This window comes from Canis lupus, chromosome 14 (assembly GCF_048164855.1).
Source record: "Canis lupus baileyi chromosome 14, mCanLup2.hap1, whole genome shotgun sequence".
Classification (NCBI taxonomy): Eukaryota; Metazoa; Chordata; class Mammalia; order Carnivora; family Canidae; genus Canis; species Canis lupus.
In genome coordinates, this window is record NC_132851.1 from 4,790,241 (window position 1) to 4,795,843 (window position 5,603).

A 5,603-nucleotide genomic window follows, 5' to 3' on the forward strand; every position below is an offset into this window, starting at 1 on the left:
GAGAGAGAGAGGCAGAGACACAGGCAGAGGGAGAAGCAGGCTCCATGCACCAGGAGCCCGACATGGGATTCGGTCCCGGGTCTCCAGGATCGCGCCCTGGGCCAAAGGCAGGCGCCAAACCGTTGCGCCACCCAGGGATCCCTGAACACACTTTTATTTCAACTATATCTTGCCTCTTTCTGGAATCAGGATTAGGAAGCCATGGCCTACAGATGCTGGTAGTAGTCTCTGGTCCCTAAGTTTTAGGGACCACAACCCCTACCTACAGTGAAATCATTTCTGATCACTTACATCACTTCTAATTCTTGGACATACATCCCCCTGCCACCCATATTAGGGCAGTCCTTAGCCCTGGTTCTTCCGACCCTGGGAAATTCCAGGTGCTAACATCTCAAATTCCCTTTGCCTAATACAACCTCCTAACTTGAAATCCAATGTATTATTCCTTACCTTTGCCTCATTTTTCCATGAAAATTAGAGGATTCTCCAATTGCTCTATGTCTGTGTCACACATATTTTCTTATAAATACTAAGGTTTACAGTTTCACTCGAGCCATTCATTTTCTCACTCTCTCAAATTTCAGTGTAGACTTCTTGGCAAAATTATCGAATCTCTGACAAGCTTGTTTTTCCCATATCTTCTTAGGTGAACTTTGGCTCTTGCTAGAAGTCCATTGTTCTGGCATGGCAATTGTTATGCAGGTCATCTGCTTGCTAGAGATAATCAAGAGTTTGAGAAACCCTCATGAAAGAAATGACAAGAGATGATTTTGGGCTCATGACCTCTTGTGCTGTACTTTCTGCTCCACAGCCAGGAAGCCTCGGCTGGCAGTGTGTGTGTGGCCAGGTATCAGAAGACCTTGTTACTTTTTTAGTGCCCATCTTAATGCCCCCAAGGCCTGCGTGCTGACCTGGCCCCTCCTCTGGCTGCTGCTGTCATTTGCTGAGGAAGGAGAATGCTTCTCCCTCTTTCTGTTACAGATCTTTATTGAAGTCCTCAGAGGCTGGCACTGCTGAAGTTCTCACTCAGCACCTTTCAGAGGAGCTTCATCACCTCAGACCTAGGTCGGAGCCATCTGACGCCACTTAGGACCACCTCCAAGGACTCTCACCTGCTGCTCACAGTTGCCCCAACCATCCTGAGCTGGCATGAGAGTCCGTGTGGGCCTGGACATCTCTACCCAGTGCTAGGGACACGTTCTGTTCTTCCTTTTTGTTGGAGAATCTGATCTCAGCAAAGTGGGATGCAGACTATTAGTCCTAATGTTCTTTTAACACTTTGTTCCATATTATTTTATTTTATTTATTTATTTATTTATTTTCTTTTTTTATTTATTTATGATAGTCACAGAGAGAGAGAGAGAGAGGCAGAGACACAGGCAGAGGGAGAAGCAGGCTCCATGCACCGGGAGCCTGATGTGGGATTCGATCCCGGGTCTCCAGGATCGCGCCCTGGGCCAAAGGCAGGCGCCAAACCGCTGCGCCACCCAGGGATCCCCATATTATTTTATTTTATTTAAAGATTTCATTTTTAAGGGGCACCTGGGTGGCTCAGTCAGTTAAGTGTCTGCCTTTGGCTCGGTCATGATCCCAGCGTCCTGGGATGAAGTCCTATGTTGGGCTCCCTGCTTAGTGGAGAGCCTGCTTCTCCCTCTCCCTCACCCCTGCTCATGCTTTCTCACTATCTCTCTCTCTCAAATAAATAAATAAAATCTTTTTTTAAAAAGACTTCATTTTTAAGTAATCTCTACAACCAATAGGGCTTGAACTTATAACCCTGAGATCAAGAGTCACATGCTCTGCTGACCGAGCCAGCCAGGAGTCCCTAACTTGTTACATTAAAACAAAACAAAACAAAAAATATTTAAGATTCCCTGGGACTCCACTGGACTCCTCCTCCAGTGATTAGCCCATCTCTCAGTTCCCTTCACAAAAGAACTCTTGAAATGGGGGCTATACCCCTGCTGTTTCTACCTTCCTGTCTCCCATTTCTTCTTTAGTCCATTTTTGGCTTGCATCATCACTACTCACTTGAAAGTGATCTTCTTAAGATCACCAATGTGATCTTGCCAGCAAGGCTTTGGTAGTTTCCTCTCACCAGGCCTCCTCTCTGAAACACTTACTGGTGAGTGCTCCCTCCCTGAAGTACCCTCCTCTCGGAGCTGCTTTGACTCCCTTCTCCCTTGACTTGACTCCCTTCTCTCCTTTCCTGACTCCTTTTCCTCTACTTAATGTGAATGTTGGACTCCTCAGGGCTCCTCTCTTTTCTAAGTGATCTCATTCAGTCCTATAGTTTTAAATACCTTTTGCATGTTGACAACTCTAATTTATAACTCCAGCCTCACCTCTCCCCAAGAATCATATATGCACCTGGACACATGTGCTTTAAGTACAATGTACTTGACATTGCCACTTGGCTGATGGGCATCCCAAACCTGTCCAGAGGTGAGGTCTTAACTTCCTGGTATATTCTTCCTCAAAATCTTCCCTCACCTGCTTCCCTATTAGGTCAGCTTACGGCATCACTAACGACCTAGCCAACTAAGCCAGAAACCTGACAGTGAACTTTGATTCCTCCTTTTCTCTCATCCACAAAGAAGCCACCAGCAAGGCCAGTTAGTTTAACCTCTAAAATAGCTTGTAACTCAGTCCACTTGTCTACTGCCACCACCCAGGTCCAAGTCTACACTGCCATTCCCTAGAATTGATGGTAGAATTGATTTGTCTCCCATCACCACACTCACCACCTTCTAAAGGATCCTCCGTACATCAGGGAGGGTGCTCCTGACAAAATAAAATGTAAAATTGGGTCACATCCCTCCCTTGCTCACAACATCTTCAATTCTTCCCATGGCACTTGAAAGCAAGTCCAAAAGCATCACCATAGCTGACAAAGCCTTGCCTTATCTGGCTCCTGATCACCTTCAAACCTCATTCCGTGCCACCTCATCTCTAATGTTCTCTGCACTGTAGCATACAGACCCTTTCCATTCTGCCTCGGGGCCTCTGTACTGACTGTTTCCCCAGAAAGGCCCAGGCCACCTGGCCTCTGGAGAGGAATCTGATGACCACCCTCCTTTCCAGACAAGGACACACCTATGGTACTTTCACAGTGCCCTACCTGTCTGCCCAGCAGACTACAAACCACATGAACGCAAGGATCCTTCTATCAACCCTGCTTGGGGTTGTACCCCCAGTGCCTGACATAGGTAATCGGTATCAAATGATGATCTAGAGGTGGGTCTTTTGGCTTACAGATTCCTAAGGACCTACCTTCGAATGCCACAGCTTCCCAAGAAGGTGTGCAGTTTAGGATCTGTAGCCCCCATCAGGGTTTGCTGCTCCCATCTCCTAGGTTGTGGGAACCTGGCTCACAGCCCCGGCTGTGGCCCCCTTGGACCCAGCGGTCCTTCTGCTGAGGCCACCCTCCTCCCATGGCCAGAGCAGCCAGAGCAGAGTGCTGGCCTAGCTGGGTCCTGCACAGGGTTCCCCTGCCGGACGACACCCATGGGCCGGGCAGCTTTCTCCCAACTGGGCTGTAGCCTGACGCTTCTTCCCAGCACCTCCGTGCTTGGCCTTCCTCCCTTCACAGCCACCAGAACTGCACGGTGCTCCGGAGGCTGGCCAGGCCTATTCCCACCTTCTCCCTTTCTCCTTCACAGGCATGTCCCCTAATCTGTCACGCTTCCAATCCAGTTTGGGTGTCAGTTTCCCACGGGCCCTTTCAGAACCTTGAAATATTGATACTATAAACTGTGGTCCAGAAAAACAAATTCTTATCTGATACTGTGTATAAAACATCTGCTCACTTCCCATCCCTCTTCCAAGCACAACCTTCAACTAGGAGACATGAAAGTCCTGAGCCCGAGAACTTCTGGTTTATCGTCCAGGGCTCCAGGTCACCACAGATACGTTCTAGATTTCATTTAACAGATCTGTTCCCACAGGAGCTAGCAGAATAGGTAGCCACTGGCGGACACGGCCCTTTCTGCCACCACTCGGGCCTGTGCTCCCAAGAGGCAGCTGTATGTTCACCCCCGAGTATCTGTGAATCCCTCGGTTAACAAAGTCATCAACTACAGCCCCTTGTTTGAATTACTAACATTATCTTTGTAGCTACTGGTGACTAGAATGCTTCACTAATTTCAGAGAGAATAAAACCTACTCTCTTGAGAGGGAGAACCACATTTGATTTTATAACTTGTATACGTGGCACTTCTTCACCTTGTCTGGCTAAAACACAGTATTTAGTCCTACTTCTGTGTAAGCCACATGAACACCAGCTGTCTACTTTGTCCCTTCTGTATCTCATAAACGTGCGCAGTCATTAAGCAAATTGTCCTGTAGTTGCTTTCACATTTTCTGAAACTCAGAATAATCAAGTAACTTTCCCAAAATCACATGGCACTTTTCAACAATTCAGATAGCAAATATTCAAGCAGCTTATCTGCCAGTGTCAGAAAATTAGATTGCTTATTGTGTGTGGTTGACATTTATTGAATACTCTGCTCTAAGCACTTAATGCTTATATCATATTTAAGAGTTAATTAACTCTTATTATCATCCTTATTTTACCAAAGACAAAATAGTTTTGGCCTGGTTAGGTGACTCGCCTAAAGTCAGGGCTGAAACTCAACACAGATGAGTTCACAGCCCATGTCCTAGATTCTTGCACTACACTGCCTCATCCCAATGACAAGAAACAGCCATTCCCTTCAAAACAAAGAAAACTTAATAGATTGTTAGATCTTTGGGAGACTAATGAAAAGTCAATAAAACATCTGATAGAAGCAGTAAAAAAAAAAAAAAAAAAAAAAGGCAGTAAATCACAGAGCAGAATTACATTCTGCCTTTTCTTAGAAGAAAAATAAATGGATCTCAGTGTTAAAACAGCTGGGTAATATCAACACTGACAGTGATAGCATCCTGCTGATGCTAACACTAAATGACTCAAGGTACCCACGTCAAGATCCGAGGATAAATGGACAAAACAAAATGGGGCAGTGTCCTCTCAGGCTGCAATGAAAGAAAATTTGAGTATATGAGAAAGAGAAAAGGAATGTAGGATAATACAGAAGAGTGAAGTGAGTTAAACAAGCATGTGCTTTTTTCCTAAGGTTTGGCATTCCCAGTTCTGCATCTGACCATTTAAATCATACATCACATTGCTGTGTTGAGTATTAAGGGAAAAATGGCCAAATGCTGATTTTGGATTAATCACTGCTGTGCCATTCAGTTCTTGTTGACATAGGGATGAACATTCAAAAGATGGTATCAACAGCTAGGAGGGCACGGGCTAATCAGACTGGATCGTGGTTTGGAGTGCTGGTGCAGGGTCCAACAAGCCCCTAGTCTATTAGCTCTTTTGTCGCTGGATTGTGAGGAGGTTATGGGAAGCAGAGGGGCAGGGTGGCTGAGGAGTGGGCACCATTTGGGATAATCAACAGGTTATTCCCTACTGGGTAGAAGTATTTCAGTATGGTAACCTGCAGTGCCACACAGGCTGGTACAGCTAGTAATCAGCTCTGGATACAGGTTCATTGGGCACTAACTTCAACCCTTTTAAGTGAAAATGTTTAACACTGAACTTTTTATTTTACTTT